The sequence below is a fragment of the Protopterus annectens genome, chromosome 4.part1 (assembly GCF_019279795.1).
Source record: "Protopterus annectens isolate FY-2018-M chromosome 4.part1, PAN1.0, whole genome shotgun sequence".
NCBI classification, from domain to species: Eukaryota; Metazoa; Chordata; order Ceratodontiformes; family Protopteridae; genus Protopterus; species Protopterus annectens.
In genome coordinates, this window is record NC_056734.1 from 942,848,601 (window position 1) to 942,867,418 (window position 18,818).

Genomic DNA, 18,818 nt, shown 5'->3' on the forward strand with positions numbered 1-18,818 from the left:
GAAGTAATGTTGATGGATTCAATGTCGTACATCGTTCAATTGTCATATGAGGTTGGCTTAGCAGTATAGTCATACATGAAAGATGTCTAGCAGGAGAAAGGTATGCTACTTTCTCTTGCAGTAAAATTATTGCAACTGCATGAGGCACTCTCAATGTGAGAGGTTGGAATAACACCACTGAGGCCGAAGCCTGTACTGCCATTGCGGCTGCAACTACTGCTTGTACACAGTGAGGCAAGGATCACACCACTGGGTCTAACTGTGATGAATAGTAGGCTATGGGGCGTTGCTTGTCCCCATGTTGTTGCGTTAATACTGACGTCATATATCCTTGCTTACAATCTACGGTCTGAAAGAACCGTTTGTGATAATTTGGAAGTCCTAAAACTAATGAAGAAGATATTAACTGCTTCAACCTGCAGAAAGCCGTTTCTGCTTCAGTTGTCCATTGTAAAATGTCTTGTGCTGCCATTGGTGTCTTATATATCAAGTCAGTCAGTGGAGCAGATTCCAAAGCATAATTTGGTATCCAGCTCCGACAAAAATTAGTTATACCTAAGAAAGACATCATTTCTTTCTTGGTTGTTGGTTTGGGTGCTTGCAAAATCACTGTTTTTCTTTCCTCATCTAGTATTCTACCTTCATTGGATATTATATATCCCAAGTATCTAACTTGTTTTCTCCAAAGTTGTAACTTACTTTTGTTTACTTTGTGTCCTTGTGTTGCTAAAAATTTCAATAATGCTACAGTATCCTCCCTGCACTGTTGCTGGGTGGGTGCTGCTAGCAAGATGTCATCTACATAAAGTAGAAGTTGACTACCTCCCAATGGGGTAAATCTTGCCAGGTTGCTAGCCATTTCTTGTGCAAATATTGTTGGGCTCTCACAATATCCCTGTGGTAGTCAAGTATACGTATACCTCTTACCCTGAAATGTAAATGCAAACCAATATTGACTATCAGGATGTATAGGTATTGAAAAGAAAGCATTGCTAATATCTACCACAGAGAAATACTTCTGTTGCAGTTCTAAATCATTTAACAAAGTATGTGGGTCTGGCACCGTAGGTGCTCTAGGTATTACTGCATTATTTAGAGCTTGTAAATCTTGTACCATCCGCCATTCCCCGTTTGCTTTTTTAACAGGAAATAGGGGTGTATTACATGGTGAATCAGGAGATTCTACCAGTACTCCTTCTTTGTGTAATGCTGCTATTATAGGCTTAATTCCTATTTCTGCATCCTTTCTCAAAGGGTATTGTCTTTTCTGTGGTCTAAAAGCTGACTTTGGGGTAATTGTAACTGGTCCTGCTGTTTGAATAAGTCCTACATCTGACTTGCCTGTTGACCAGAGAGTTGTTGGAATTTCACATAAGGTCTTTTCTTCTTCTTCTAATAAGAATGCTAATCAGCTGTCCTTGCTAGATTGCAAGTGTACAGCTGGATGTGTCTGTGTCAACCAATTCAGTTTTTGTTTTTGTATCCCTTGTTCTGACAGTTCTAAATCAGTCTGTTTCTCCCATCTTGTTACTTTTTCTCCTAAATCTGCCCATTTAACACCTTTGTTCTTTGTCAAGCTGACATGTGGCAACCGATTTGATCTATACAATGCAAGGAATTCTTGAGGTAGTGAACAGCTAACTGCACTGTTCCCCTCAGCATCCCAGTATAAAGTACGCAAAACCAATCTAGTTGCACGATTTCTAAACAATTCTTGCTCATATTCTCTATCAGGTCCTGGTGTAGTACAGCAGTATAGAGTACAGTGTAACAAATGCTGTCAATCAGTGTCAAGGGAGGGGGCTTTACTGATGGCTACGTTCATCAGCTCCTCGGTTACTGCCCCTGGACCAGTCATGACTAGGTCCTGGCTGTACCAGTAAAAAGTTTCACCCTCCGGTCGCACTACAAAGGTATCCATTGTCTCTGTGCCTCCATACCTTGTACAGTTGGAACTACTGCTATGCCAAATATCTGCATAAGGTCCCTGCCCAATAGGTTTACTGGACACTTTGCAGAAACAACTATGTTACTTCTTTGGGTCATACCTGAAACAGGGTCAATTATTGCTATATCATGGGAAAGTGGTTCCCTGTATAGCTGTCCATTTGTGGCTTTTACTAGTATATAATCAGGTGATTCGGATTGTTCTGGTAACTTGGAGGTGTGTATCAAAGTCCGTGATGCTCCTGAGTCACACAGGAATTTGACTTCCCTTCCCTCCACCAGAAGTGTAACTTCCGGTTTCGTATCTGCCAAGTAGAGCTCTAAGCTCAATAATGCTAAGTCCAAAATTTCACTTTCTTCATCCTTCATATCTACTTGCACTTCCTCTACTCCCTCTATCACATTTACATTTGTTTTCTGTTGATTAAGTTTTCCTGATGATTTCAGACTTTTATTTGATGTATCCTCACTATCATATAGTCAGTCTTCATCTCCCTTATCTTCTGTGATTACCTTTTTGTTTTGCCTACAATCCCTTGCTAGATGTCCTTTTTTCCCGCACTTGAAGCATTCACCTCTCTTTTTCCTCTCTTCAAAATCTTCTGATCGTTTGTCAGACTGTTTGTTTCCCTGGGTATTTTTCTTGCCCTTTTTACCTGACTGTAATACAAATACTTCAGCTCCGTCTTCAGCAGTGAAGACTTGTGCCTTCTTTTTCTTTTTACTATTAAAATGTCTCTCAGCATGTCTGGCGTATTCGAGTAAGGCTTGTAGCCTCCCTGTTCGATGATCTATCATATGCTTCGTAATGAAGCTACTAATAGATGCAATGCAACCTTTCAAAAATGCATTTTTAATTGTTGTTCATACGGGGAATCATTCGTTTGGTTCTCAGGAACCGACATACCGCTATGATTATTAAAACATTGTAATAATCTAGCATAATATCCATCTATTGTCTCATTTTCCTGTTGTATGCATTGATTAAAGCAAGTCCAGTATGCTCTGGGTTTCCATTTCTCAGAGATTCAGTCTGTCAGACCTTTCACTCTGTTGTCTAACTCTGCGTCACTATGTGGGAGTGGTCTAAGCTCTGCATTACGAGGATTCCAGGTGCCACAAATCATGTGCCAATCTGGACCTATAATTTGTCTAACTACTTTTTCTACTTCTTCCCCATTCAAGTGGTAACTTAACCTCATGCCTTGTAAATCTTCTAAAAATTTCGTAAAATTAACTTTCGGATAGGGGATTCCCTCAGTAGCCTTCCGGATGTCTTCCGCTGTCCATGGTCTATATACTAAGAGTGCTGGATCCTGCCCTTCCTGTCCTGCCTGAGGATTTGGAACTTCTATAAGTGGGCATATTTCTTCCTCTCTCTCATCCTGTAGATTTTTCTCTATTTGGTATGATTCTGTGTCCCTATGTGTTTTACATGTTTGGGACCTAGTCTCAATAGGATCTCTAACAAATGGTTGTGGTCTTGCTGAAACTTCAGGATAACGCGGAGGCGGACCAGCCTGTCCACTCGCTTCATATCCTGAAAAGGGTAAGGGAGGGGGTAAGGGAGGAGGAGCAGGAGCTGTTGCTATTACCAAGTTATTATCCTCTTTGTCTAAAAATAATGTTTTTGAATTTTTAAGCTTCTGTTCTCTACGATTTGCTTCCTCAATCCACCTGTGTGCTTGAGGTATGCCTAGTTGGCATTGCTTTTTTGCCTGACCCCCTGCATCAGATTTAAGCTGTTTAAGGAGTTTAACTAGTGAAGGTTTATCTAGTTTACCATCAAATTCATATTTATTAACCCATTTTGTATAATACCTAACGTTATCAGAACGTTGTAATTGCATGTATTTTGCATCTTCGGTTAGGGGCGGATCTCGCAAGGTTTTAGTGCACTTATTACCCATGTCAAAGAAAATGTTACATAACCCTTTTTTTATCATGTGATATCAAGTTCTTGGTTCCTGTTCACAGTTTATCTAGAATAACTGTCTACCTTATTCTGTTACCCTGATCTATGACCAAATATACAGTACTTCTTTTTGTCCCTGATCTGCAAAACAAATCTTGACAACAATATACTGTAACCTAGTCCCTGATCTAAAACAGAAAAAAGGCAAATTCTTCCTACCTGAGCCTCCGGTATTGAAAATCGTTCAAGTTCCGCTTTTCGGCCACAGATCAGAAAGTGGCCAGCCTCTTTACACACGACAATTCAGTCGGAGGTCTTTTCACTCAAGAAGAACCATTTCGGTAACTTCTCCTGCGCAGTATTCGACCACCGATATGCTCTGATCTGCAGCTTACCAAGGGAATTCCGTCTTGCGAAGGACCAAACTGTTAAATAAAATTAAGAATTCAATACACAGGAGGTTCAGATTCAAAAGTTTACTAGTGTACACCATGAGGCAAAAAACGTACAAGTACAGAATTTTGTCTGACATGAAACTGGAAGCACACAATTTTATTTAGGTTTAACATTCAAGCTATGCCCACCTTACTGACGTGATATGTCACAGGGCATCTACGTCACTTTAGCTTACAAGCCTCTATTCTTTTAATCTGCTGATGCAGTATGTTTTAAAAAACTTTTCCTCTAGATACAATACGGCCTTGCTATCCAGCTGGTCAGTCATAATGTCTTTCTGTAAAATTACTTGTTCAAGGTTTCATATCAGTTCGAATAGAATAGCAGCTTCAGTCTTTTAATGCATGTCTTTGTTCTCTGTTACACTTCCTCACACAGCTGCGTGCTATCTAAGTAACGCATATACAAGGCCAGATCATTCCAACAGGAAAGAGCAGAAGATTTCATTATTTCACACATTTAATTTCCTGACCCAGCAGATAATCACTTATGAAAAGCATAAACATTAAAACTTGCTAAGCTAGCATTCTGTCAGGGTCAGAGATCAGCTTTTGCTTCAAGCCACACTGCAGTTTCAAAACTACTTCACATTTAGACATGAATTAATTTTACTACTATATGATTAATAGAATAAAATGCATTATATGCTACTTTGCTTTTAAACTAGCATTTCTCATGTATTCAAATACACATTTTTCTAACAACCAGCATGCCTGATGCAGTTACAGTATGAATGTCATTGTATTATTTTGTACACCCATAGTAATTATGATAGTGTACTGTCTGCACATCTTTGCATACTGGTGGTGAGGCTGTCAAGAGATGGCCACCTACATAGGTAGCACAGGAGATACGACAATGTACATATTGATACTCAATGATGGTCATGTCAACTACGAGTTGCATGCTGTCCACACTCGACTCTGCAATAAGGATGTTTGAGGATGTTAATATCTGTGCAGTACTACACAACAGGTTCAAGGCTCACAAGAGCACACTAGCACTACAAGGTCACACCTCATACCATGCATGACAGCACCAAAACACAGAACTAACTATGACAGGAGGGAGAGTCTCCATACATGTCAAGGATACTGTGGTGCCATGACAGGTAGCATACATCATACTAAGTCTGGAACTGCTGAGTGAGGGCTCAGTGTCTGTTATTTGACATGTGTATTATTACAGGTAATGAGCACTTGGGTATCAGGCCAGTTATTCAACATTATGAAGGTACGTGGTCTATACACTTGTGGGGGGTGGCCCTGGACCCAGCCTGTCTGACCTGTGAATGTCTGGGTACAGGCTTATAGTGCCTGCATATATGCACTGTTACCTACTGGAAGTCGTACACCTTGTTTGTTGTAGCATAGTCTACATACAGGCCTGCTGACTGTACCTTTGTTTGTATGCATGTTTGCTTGTTATGTTCCTGAAACACTGATTCCACCTGCAGTGCAGATTTACAGTGCCTCTGTGGATCCCTAGTGACATCTGTATTGCTTACTGTACTGATGTCCATGTCTCACTTGACAGAACGTCACTGTTTGTCCTGTTTGCACGTAGGTTGCCTGTAACACATTGCATATGACTTATCTCGCATTTGCTCAAGACAGCATTAATATATGTCAGCACTAACAAATCAGGAGCACTACACCCTCACATACTCACCTTGAGTATCTTGTTCCCCACTGGCCCTATGTGTCGTTACTTAGTATGGGATTCACAATGCTATGGTAGCATGTGCAAAGGTCATCTATCAATCTACTCTCTGGTCCAGTTGGTGAATTTGTGAGTCATGTGGCAATGTTACAGCTGCCTCATGTACACAGACAACCCTCTCCCCTTCCCATACACTTACAACACATGTGAGAGATGCAACCACATAGCCAAACTGGGGGCTAAGCTCTCTTAGCTCAGTACTGGCATACCCTGTCAGGTGGAGTGGGATACTACAGTGAATACAGTACCAGTCTCCCATAGACCTGCCACGACCGCAATCCAAACACAGAAACACACAGGTACATTATTGGACTCTCAGAATAGCATCCAGCCTGAGCAGTTGACACCTGCAAAGCAGACACACAAGGAAATGTTAAGTCAGGGCAGAGCACGTGCAACACATAGCTCACAAAGCCTGTGTGCCTAACAGTCACAGAACATACGGCTTGACAACACACCTGATACAGTTGTATGTGGTACCTCTATCATCAGATACACTGAGGTCCTGCTCACCAGGCTGAACAAGGTGAAGGTCATGCTGAGATGCCCATCAGGCACTATGATCCACCACATAACACAAGCATACCGGTCACTCCAAGGCATGTAGAAGTATGACTCAGTCATTGTCTGTGCCAATGTGTATGACCTCTGACGCACCTCCCTGGACTACATGTTAGGGGACATAGAGGGGCTGTCTGAGCTTGTGGCACAGGCTGGTATGACCCTGACCTTAAGTAGCATCTTACCCTCACCAAGAATGCTGCCACAATATGTAGACAGGATGATCAGTTTCTGCAATTAACGTATGTTTCGGTGACATTCAAAGGGGATCCAATGCCCGTCAGTGTGGGATTACATGCTGGGCAAGCCACATTGCTTTGCTTGGGACAGCTTGCACCTGTCACCCATGGGCCATTGTATATTGGCAGAGGCTGTTGCTACACACATAGTGCCTTTGTATGCAAGGCTGACATTACATATCCACCTACACAGGTATCACATGGGATAGGACACTAATAGAAATGCTACTCAACAGCAGCAGTGTAAACCTCAAGATGCATGCAGTGGAAACTGTCCTTAGAATGGGGTACAGCAATATCCATTCAGTAACAGACTCCTGGTACATGGCTCCCAGGTGCACCACATCACTGCCAGGTCATACCTCATACCATGCTTGTCGTCCCCTACACATGCACCAAACCAGAACAGGGGGGATGTATCCAAAGACACCTCAGATACACACACCCCCAGGTTGGTGGCACAGCACAAAGCATCAGAGCCTATCCATGTGCAACTAACAGTGGGTTAGACTGCCTTCAGGTTCATAGCCTGGCACACATCACCCTCCCATACCCAGGAAACCCACTTGGCCTTCCTGACAACACTGGGAATATGACGGTCTCTACAAACACCATTATAAGGGTGGACTGCGACTACCCAAACATAGAGTGTGAGCATTACTATAGCTCCAAGACCCTATCTGAAGGGTTCTTAGCATTCATTCCCTGCATTGCAATGGAACAACTTGTTACCACTCCCACAAGAGGTGACAACATGCTGCACCTGTTCATCACCAACATGTGGACTATATGCTCCAGACCAGTCATGTATCCCTCGCTGGTGGGATGACACCATCTACAACCCACACTGTATATTCACATACCACATGCAGCCCCTGCACAGAACACCACAGTCATACTGTTGTCTAATGCATATTCCATGTATTCACATGAGGCAGGCTTCGGGCATGGGAACTATTGCAGTTCACAGGTACATATGTGTAGGTGACACACACATACATCATGTGCGCCTTGACATTACTGATATAATGTATGTTGTGCAATATTGGGAACAACACCCCACACACATGGACAAACTGTGTGACAAAAATACACATGGCGTTTGTAGGATACAAACCCCTACCTAACTATGTTAGGTCACTTGTGAGAGACGCAGTAGCAGAGTGTGCTATTTGCATTACTGGGAGGATTGCTTTCTCCTGCTGTACTTATAGGGTGCTGACATCATCAGTGTTTAGACAGTGGAATATGCAGCATGTGTTGTGTTTCTGCAGGATTCAAACCCCTTCCTAACTATGTTATGACACTTGTGAGAGACGCAGTAGCAGAGCGTACTATTTGCATTACTGGGTATCATTTCTGCTCCTGACATATGTATAGTGTGCTGGCATCATTATGTATGAAGAGATATGTACATCTGTTACTATCCATCAGTACAGGGGAGAGCTTATCTATGCATTAACTTTGCACAGGCACAGTGGCCTACTGTACTGCAGAGGCAGATGCCAAATACACTGTGGATAGCCTTCTGTATTCCCTAGGGACAACAGCCTAGTATTGCACGCTACAGCCATATGTTTACCTGTCAGATGCAAGTATCTGTTGCTCATATACTGTTTGTGGGTCTTTATTGCCATAGCCTTCCCTATCTCTATGAACAACTTGTGTACTGTGGACGATGTTTGCATATGAGTGGGATCCAGTACTTTACTTATGTCTCTGTTGTAATGTCACTGTGTGCACTGGGCAGATTTCTGTATTGTGTGAGGTTCCTGTGTTAACACATATAAATGCCAGATATGTGTGTGCAACTGCTGAACTGTGACATGGCCTAAGTGTGTGAGCATGCCCAGTTCACAGTTTCTATGGCTTCTTGACTGACACGTCTCATTTATCTAAGTGTGCGAGCATGCCCAGTGTGACCTTTCCTTATGTTGGGACCTGTGGTCCACCACATTTGTGTTTGTGTGTGGACTTCATCTATATTTCACATGTACAGTTGAGTGTTGGACATCAGGTTGTGTTCTTACTGCCCAACTGCTTTGTGTCTGAACCTAACAGGCATTATGCTGTGCCTGCAGGGTTGCCATGGGATAGTTTGCATACAGTTGTCAACATCCTTTCCTACTGACCAAACAGTTGCATTGTCGTATAGTGTACTGGTGCAGTACTTTCACTGTTGTGGACAGTATCATCGGTCTCAGTCCTATCACTGTTTGTAATATTTATAGTGAGCACACCAGACTGGTTGAGGGCCAGTTGTGCAGATATGACCATGTTGCATTTTGTTCAGATATGGACAGCATAGTACATGATTGTCCAACATTGTTAATGTATTCCACAGTTTGTGTGGACAGTGACAAACAATGGCCATGTGCCCTAGTCCATTTGTAATGCTAGTCAGAGAGTGTTTGTCCTTCAACACACATTTACTGATGTTTGCCATGACATATGTCAAGGTTAGTGTGCTGTGCCTCTGTCTACCCGTGACATACAGGTGATATCTAGGGTACACCTACCATCTCCCATCCAGTCATCATGATTCCTCTGGATGACAGTTAATGAGGGACTCCCTGGATAACCTGCACTGGGAGTGTAGCTGTGAGTGGAGTGAGCTTCTGGGTTATGGACCAATCGGTACAGCATGTCCTGTTTATGTCTGTGCTAGGGTTCAGGCCTGTCAGCTGCATAGGTCACCAGCATTCAGATTTTACATGGTGCCAAATGTCCATTGATACCAGCTTGGTCATGGCTTTATACATCAGGCACAGTTCACCTCCAGCCAGGCGGTATGGCACTGTGTGGAGCTGAAGTTTGTTTAATCAGGTGACACATGGCATCTGTTACAGCTCTGCGATCCTCCTGGTGGGGTATTTGTGGGGTCTTTCCAGTTGATTCAGGTATCTGCTAAGGTACATCCCTGAAGGGCCATTGTACACAATTGTGAGGCTGCTGATGGATGACTGCAGAGGCACATTGACCTACCCTGACCGAGCTGTGCTTACCTTCATGATTAGGTGGGTATATGGTATGTTTCTGTAACCACTACAGACACATGGTTGTCACATGCAGGATATCTATCACCTTGTGTCCCCAGGTCTCTTATTGCTCCTGATGTACTTACTGGGTTAACACCTATGTGGTAATTTCTGGCCATGTACTGTGTTTCCAGAGGGGATGACTATACACTATTCTGCATTTAGCTTGTTGACATAGCTGTGGCACCACTTGTCTGTTTCTATGTGTGCCTTTTGTAGGTTGCTTGTGTCAGCTGGAGGGTCCGATATGGTGGGCAGTTTGTAGTCCTCTGCGAACCTCTTCAGACAGAGTCCTTACATGTTGGCCTGTACCTTTGTGACATATATAGCATACAAGAGAGGTCCCAGGACCATGCCTTGTGAGATGCCAGTTGTACCTGGTTTGCAGTCTGACATGGCTGCAGCATGTCTGACCAGGTCAGTTCTGTCCTTGAGCTGGTTTGCAACACATCTACTTGCATAGGGGTTTATAGTTAGGCTGGTGAGTTTATCTGTACTGCCAACTAGGGTATTGTATGGAAGGGTTTAGCAAGGTCCAGATAGGCTGTGTGATCCACATTCCCCACATCAATGGCCTTGGTGCGCATTTCACATGAGTCTGACATGTGTAAGGGGCAGGATCTGCCCTATGACAGCCACACTGGGTAGGGTCCAATGTCTGTAGGTACCCAGTCTCATTATTCATGGGATCCATGATCATCCTCTACATTACTTTTCCAACCTAGATAGTGGGGGTTGAGGGGTGATAGTTTGCAGTATCCATTCAGGCACCCCCTTTGTGGTGAGGGACCACTGTTGCTCTGCACTGCTCTTTGGGTACATATCCTGTGGTAGGACTGATAGTGCGCAGTACTGCTATTTGGTGTTCCATTCTTCTTACAGTACTTGTTGGACACAACCCAGGACACCATCTGGTACCATTGATGCTGTGTGCTGTGCTTTGTAGATGCTGGCTGTTACCTCAGCATCTGCAATGTCAGGGGGCCAGCACTCTGCTGGGATAGATATTTGGCAGTTAGGTGCTGGTGGGGAGTTTGCAAATAATCTGTTGGGTAGGATGTTGGCAATGTGTGTGGGTTTGGTGTATTGTTTGTGATATTAGAGTGCTGCCGAGCATATCTGTGGATTATCACCATGGTTCCTACCATCAGGTAGGACAGCTGTGTGATAATTCTTTGTGTCCTGCACAATTTGTATCGTCATAGGTTCATAGGTTCATACTAGGCTATCTGCCCTGGCCTTGTTTGAGCATGGACAGACTGTGTGTGGGTCTCAAAACCCCTTGCAATGTGAATATCATGCCCACATAGGGTTTACTTTCCTTGATGTGATACAGGGATGGCCCCCAGTGTACACCTACTATCTCCCATGCACTTCACCAGATTTCTCTTGTTGAGTATGAGTGTGGAGCTCAGCCTATCATGGACTGTGATTCTGTTCCAGAGTGTAAGGAGCCTCTGGGTTATGGATCTGTCCCTCCAGCAAATACTATTTATCTATGTGTGGAGGTTCAGATATCACACTGTGGTGTCTCTGCTGGATTTAGGGTTTCTTCAGTGGAGCATGTCCATTTATTCTGGATTGGACATGGCCTTGTACATCAGGCATACATCACCTCTGACTGGGCAGTATGTTTGTGAATTGGGCTGTGGTTTCTTCAGCCAGGCTGCAGATGTCAAATGTTTGGACCCTTTATCCTGTTGGTGAGGTACATTTGGGGTCTTTATAACTGCTGCAGGTGTAAGGTAAGGTACATCTGAACTGGGGCATTGTTGTTACGTATGGGCCTGATAAGGGAAGAGTATGGGGGCACAGTGACCTCTCTTGATCTACATGTGCATCCTTTCATATTAAGGTGGGCAATATAGCAGGTCTTCCTGGCCACCTTGGCAATGTGAGTGTCACATGACAGGTTACCATCCACTTGTGTCCCTAGGTCCCTGATTACTTCTTCCATACATAATGGATTGCCACCTATGTCATACTTTGTGTGTGCTTTGTTTGGTATTTGCTGAAACATTCATACTCTGCAGTATCTTCAGGAAGGCTGGCTGGGGTACCTGGGTTTGTGAGTGTGGTCTGTAGCAGGCTTCAAACAGGGACATGGTTTGAGCCAGTGTTACTTGCCCATGGATAGTCCATGCTGCTTCTTGCTGTGGTACCAACCTGGGGGTGTGGTTACCCTTGACAATTCCTGATAGCCACACTCCTATTGTAGTGTGTTCCATGTTTTGGAGCTGTAGAGCATGGTATGAGGCATAACCTGGTAGTATTAGGGTGCTCTTCTGGGCCTTGACCCAGGTTTCTGTTACAGAACAGATATTACCATTCTCCATGCTGTGGTGGGTTTGGTCTGCATGCACCATGCAGGTTAGACTTCTGGCGTTGGGTAGCATTACATCCAGGTTGTTATCCCTTGTGCTACCTATGGTGGTGGGTTTGTGTTTCCAGCCTTACCTATTCAAGGCACAGTGGGGGTGACAACAGCCTTTGCCAGTATCCACACAGCCAGGTGTGCTGGATGCATGCCATCCCTAGCAGGTGGGGCATCATGTCTTGCTCGGCATGTCAGCCGAGGCTGTCAGCCATGTGTTCCCCCTTGCTAACAGCAATACTTTAGCCAATTATTGTGCTTGATCTTGTTGTCTTCATAGTGTGGCATCATGCTTGGTGAGGGTGAGATGTTAGACAGGGTCTTCATGTTTGCATATACTAGATGGTGTTACATTGCTTAACACATGGCAATCATGCCTCAGGTGGTGCTGCAGGGCTGCCTCTGTCGGATGCACATACTACACTCTCTGTACATGTTTGAGAGCAGGTTGTGTCATGTTAGGCGTCCCTGTTACTATATGAGTGAGTCAGAGAGGGGTATCATTCCCAGGGTTCCTACTGAGCCAGTGTATGTGCTATGCGTTGCCTCTTTGCCAAGGCCAGGGCATACTGGGCACGCCTCCTTCTGCCTACTGGGGCAGGCTCAGGTTGTTCCTCCTCCAAGTCACGCTCTGCCTGTGATGGCCTTGGCAATGGTGGGGGGCTGTTTGTCCCGGCCTTATGCTGGTCCTGCTGCAGCTGTTTTCGCAGAATCATATTATGTAGCATTGCACATACCACGATGATTTGGGTATATGTAGTTGGTGAGTACTGCAAGGCTCCACCAGATGTGGCCAGGCACCAGAACTGTGACTTGAGCAGCCCAAACACACGCTCTATTACATTACGTGTTTGTGCGTGTGCCTCATTATGGCATTCTTGTTCAGGCGTGTGTGTGTGTGTGTGTGTGTGTGTGTGTGTGTGTGTGTGTGTGTGTGTGTGTTTCTGATGGGTGTCATCAGACATGGCTCCAGTGCATATCCTGCATCCCCCACTAGGTGACCATGTGGGATGCCCCCACTGGCAAATGTCTGGTATAACTGCGTCAAATGCCAGATATGGGAATCATGGTAGCTCCCAGGGCAGCCAGCACACACATTCATTATTATGCCCTGGGCATCACACACAACCTGGCAGTTGATGGAGGGGAAGCCCTTGCGGTTAATGTAGGCCCTACCCCGCTCACCAGCTGGTGCTTTGATGCGTATGTGCGTGCAGTCTATTGCACCCACTACCTCTCGGTATTCCGCTATTTGCTGGAAGAGATGCATATTGCTGGCCAATACCTCACGGGCATTGGGGAAATATACATGCTCACCAACATGTGCTGACATGGCATCCAGGAACTGATGCAGTACCCTGGAGGCTGATGCCTGTGATATCCCCATCATATCACCAGTTGGTCACTGGAAGGTACCTGTTGCTAGTATTCTTAGGCCAACACATACCTTGGTTTCCACTGGGATGGGTTCCCCTCTGTTGGTTCTGTGTGTGAGGCGTGGCCTGCACAGCTCAACAATTTGCTGCAGGAGGTCTCTGTCCACTCTATAGTGCTCCACTATCTCCAGCTCATGTAACCCCTGGTAGATGACCCTGGGCCTGTGCAGTCTTCTCCGTCTCCTCACTGTGGGTTATCTGGCAGCATTTGCATTGTCACCACCCTCAGCAAGTCTCCTATGTCTCCTTATAACAGCTATGGCAGACCCTAGCATGTTTGGTCTGAGTGCAGCTGTTTCAGTTTTCACTTCTACTAGCTTACTCCTGTCTTGCAGTGTCTCTTGAGAGAAACATACTTCAATGCTGTTTGCAGTGTTTTAAGTGCTGGGCTGGGCTAGTATTCTGCCTGTGTAATTGCCTGCTTCTAATTGTTTTCACCTGCTAGCTCTACCAGTATTCCCTGCTAGCTTCCTACTATTTCTTCTGCTTCCTTTTTCCTCTCTGTTTCCTCAGGGGGGAGCAGCATGCATACCAATGAAAACACGCTCAGAGTGGCTACCACGCACGCACACATGCTTACACGGACACAAATCTGCTTATTCGGGTTAAAACATTCGCACACCAGCACAAACAGGTTCATAGATCTTTACACAAGCTCCTACATGCTTACTCTGCCTTACACGCATGCACTCTGTCTTACTCGCACCTCCCAGCGCGCACACGCGTGCATGCACGCACAGCAAGAAACTTTGGCATTGGCCACAGTGTACACCTTCCATTTCTTGACTTTCCCATGCTTATCTGTTGACACTCCTCTTTTTATGTTGTGTGATTGACATCTTTCACATACCACTTTGCTCCAATGAGCTTGATTTCTTCCTGACATTCCCCCCTGTGATGTCACCTATCTCCTACTCTGTTACTCCCCCTTATCTAACTCTTACACTACACGGAATGTGCTCATTTGCTATGTGACAGTGTGATTCACTATCCTACCACTCATTTACATAGGATTGCCTATTAATGCTTAGTTACATGTCTTACACTCAGCTTCCCCCCTTAGCAACCACTAGACGGTGGCCATGTTGTTTTCGGTCTCCTTGTCCCTGCATTGCAAATCCATGCATTACATAAAACCCACATTTGTGGGTTTCAAACCTTTATTTTTATGTCTTATTTAGTGCAGCCCATTTGCGCGGGGCTGCGCTGCGTTTAAACATCGCCGATCGCCAAAAAAAAAAAAAATTATTTCATGTTTGCATCGGGTTACCGTGCCAATGGCCACATATTTGGCCATTGGCATGCTGACTGCAACATATGCACACTTTATTTGGAGCTGTCATGGCTCCATTGTGTTATTTGCAGTAACGTACTCAGTTGTCAACTGAGTACATTTCTGCACCTAACACGACTCTTACACGGGCTGGTTTCAGCTTCGTGGATCACTAATCTAACTCATTTGCATGCCTTTCAGTTGCAAGTGAGGTGATTAGCATATCCACGCCCTGCCCGTGTAAGAGTCGTTTTAGCTGGTCTCTTACACGGGATTTCGGGCTGTTCCTGGATCGCGATGGCTTCATGGAGTCTTACACGACTCTTAGACTCCATGCAAGCCATCGTGAATCCTGCCCAAGCATTATTCAGTACAAAACTAAAAGTGTTCTAGAACTAAATAACAAGAAAAAAAGCTTCAATGAAATGTGTGCTACAGATTACATTTTCAAAACTCTCCTTTTTCTAAAAAAAAAAAAAAAAAAAAAAAAAAAAAAATAAAAAGTATCCATATTAAAAAATAAAACATCTGGTTTTAGCATACCACTGAGTAGGCTATATTTAATACCAGAACAAGTTTTATCTCTTTTTGTCTGTTTTCAAAATGTTAGACGTTACACTCATTTCACCTGACTTTTCTCTTTTAGTACTGTAAGTTTTGTTTACCTAATATGAAATCCTCAGGTTTTGATTAAGTCAGTTCTAATTATACAGATATTCATTTGTGGAGGTTTTCAGTGAAATGACAGAAGAGTCTTTGTCATCATCAGAGTATAATAATTTTATGATTCTTTGAAATGAATCTCTGCTCTCTGAATTCAGAAGAAGGCAACAATATCTTGAGATGTTCAGAAAAAATCGACAAGTAGACATTTTTTGATTAAAATTAACATCAATTACACTGGTAGATTCTCTCAATTTCTTGATCAGTGTGCAACGGAATTCTTGTAACCTGACTCTTTTCCAAAAGATTCAGTCTAAATGATTGAAATAAAAAGCAGGACAATCTGATTTCACCTTAATATTGTCAACTACTGAGTTTTCTTTTGAGTGCATTTGTCCAGTAGACTTCATCAGATATGTTTTTACTGAATTAGCCTACATTTACTTGATATGCTTAAATGCTTCTGAAACGGCAGGTGTGGTGGAGGGCAGTTGTTGCTACTGGCAGTTAGTTTGACTGACTCTGTAGAATGATTGGTCTAGACTGTCTGCCAGATTGGAGGGAAAGGCAAGTCTTCAATTTGCATAGGTGTTCTGATTGGGCCAGACAAGTCCTCATTCTGAATGGAGGGAAAGGCTAGTCTTCAATATGTACAGATGGTCTAGCTGAATCTGCTGTTGCTTTTCAGAAACTACTTTAACGTTGGAGCACCTATCACAATTATATTCTTATTCTAACTCTTAGTTTTGTTTTGTTATATTTGTTCAAAAAAGACAGAGCTGGCACAAGAGAAAGGAAATTCACCCCAGGGATCATGTCAGGGGTCCAGGGAAGTAAATAGTTTGGGAAGAAATAGCCAGGGAATTGTTATGGCTAGGCTTGTATAGGTCCTAGGGCCAGTAGCCAAGTACCAACTTATGAACCTATAAATAACAACTACCACCAACTAATGTTAAACAGTTCTGGAACACAGGAACCTTCATCCTGTATTTCCACTTTTCCAAGACATAGGACTTGTGATGTGTTTTTATTATACACTGAGCTTTCATTTTAGATTTGTGGTGCAATGTCTCATGCAAACTTCAACTGATCTTTCAAGCCACCTCTGACTTTTGAAAAAAAAATGAAAAAACAAAATTAAGAAAGCAATCACAAGGAAAGGCAAAAAAATAGAACAACCTTATGGAGCAATGAGATTGCCCCACTTTTGGAAAAGGATTGAGCAACAAGAATTCTACTACACACTGATTAAGAGTTGACAGGATTTGCCAGCATAAGTGACTTTTCCTTCCTTAGTTTCACTTGTTGGTCCTAGGGGAGCATGATCATCTCCCCTGGGTTTGAAAAGTCGACATACCTACCGTAGGTGACATTTTGAATTGCTTGATAAAGAGTAAACATATTTGTTATAAAAAATCATAATTTTGATAAACTCAACAGTTATACATTAACATACAGACAGTAATGCTGATGTACTCTGGCAAGGTTACTGCACTGAGAGTGGTCTGCATGAAAATATGAAGTATGTGTGCTTGGAGTTTCTCTTCTCTATATTCCATATTACCTTATAACTTCATGTTGCCATAGTACTACTGTAAATATACTATAGGGATTTGGATCTACACAGGTACAATTCTTCTTTAGCATTATCATACAGTCTGATGTACATACAGCCTGCCTATTTCCATAAAGAAACAATGCAGATAAAAGCTGCAAAGCATCTTGGTAAAGTAGAACAGGTGCTGTAATTTCTCATATCATTTCCAACTTCTCAATGGCATTTTTACTACCTGTTAAGTAAAACTTAGTTTCACTTAATTAAGGTTTAATTTTCTGTTTTATTATGTATCTACATTAGCTTACTGTCTTAGCACATTATTAATATAAAATGTCCGATGTTAATTTGGCTCCACTAATTTAAATCAAGAATTGAGATGCAAAATATTAAGCAATTAATCACTGCATACTGTGAAGAAATTAAAAGAAATAAAAGAAAAAAAATGAAAAATGATTTATCATTATATTTAAGTAGTCAGAAAATATAATACAGCTTAAAATAATTCCTTTTTTAGATTAGCTCCTTCAGAGAAAAAAAGTAAACATAAAATTAATCATTCGTTACTGATTTGATTTTTTTTTCTTTTGAGTAAGATGACCTGACTGCTTTCAGCCATTTCATATTAACAGGAAAGGGCTATAGTACTAAAGTGTCATATGATAGCTGCAAGGCTCTAGGCATCACAGTTTAGGGTCCATTGTCCTAACATCAATTACAGCTGATTTCCTCATGATATTACTTATAGAAGAAGGAATGGGGATACATTTATGAGTAACTCCTTGACTGGCAACTGTTACATGTGGGACTGTTTCATCAACCTTTGTTATTTTGGAAGCTATTTGCATATTGTCAGAATAGCCGTGTGCTTCTCTGTGTATTCTGTTGATTGACAAGAAAGGGACATACAGTTTTATAGTGCAGCTTAATTAAATGGGCATTCATAGTAGAGTTGAGTGTTTTTGTTTTCTTTTATTGACAAACTTAAAGGGAGATATGGGAAAGTATTAAGTATGAGTCATCATGATGCAGTATGTGCATTAGTTTATTTTCCTTATTGTGAATGCTTTCAATCTAATGTGATGCATGTTAATAACACATGTTGGTATTCAAAGGCTCTGTAATAAGAATATGATTTATTACGTGTTCATGACAAAACATTGAGAGACACATTCCCCAAATGCCAATAACAGCCAGGGAGAACTTTCTATGGAAAGGACATTTTGTAGAATTTCTTTCTTAAACCTGTCTTCTTCCCATTGGAAGATAAATATTGTTATAAATGTGTATATTTGCCCCTAAATTAGACTGGAAGAGAAGTAGTGCTTGGGTGAAAGCAGCAGAATGACACGTTCTCTGTGATTCAGACAGACGTATCATGATGCTGAAGGTTTCTATGTCACATTAAGCCTTTCCTATTCAGATACTTCTCTACTACTACACTTTTCCCATTATAGCAGTCCTTAGCACATACCACAGTTGCACAGAGGAAGCTGCAAGACAATTCATCAGTACAGGATATTGGTTAAAGGAAATCAGCCATGTGATCTCCCACTGAAGTGTTTTCAGCTGCCAATTTATTCTCTTCTTTGAATGGCATTCACCCATTTACTCCATAGTGAGTATTCTAAGTTCAATT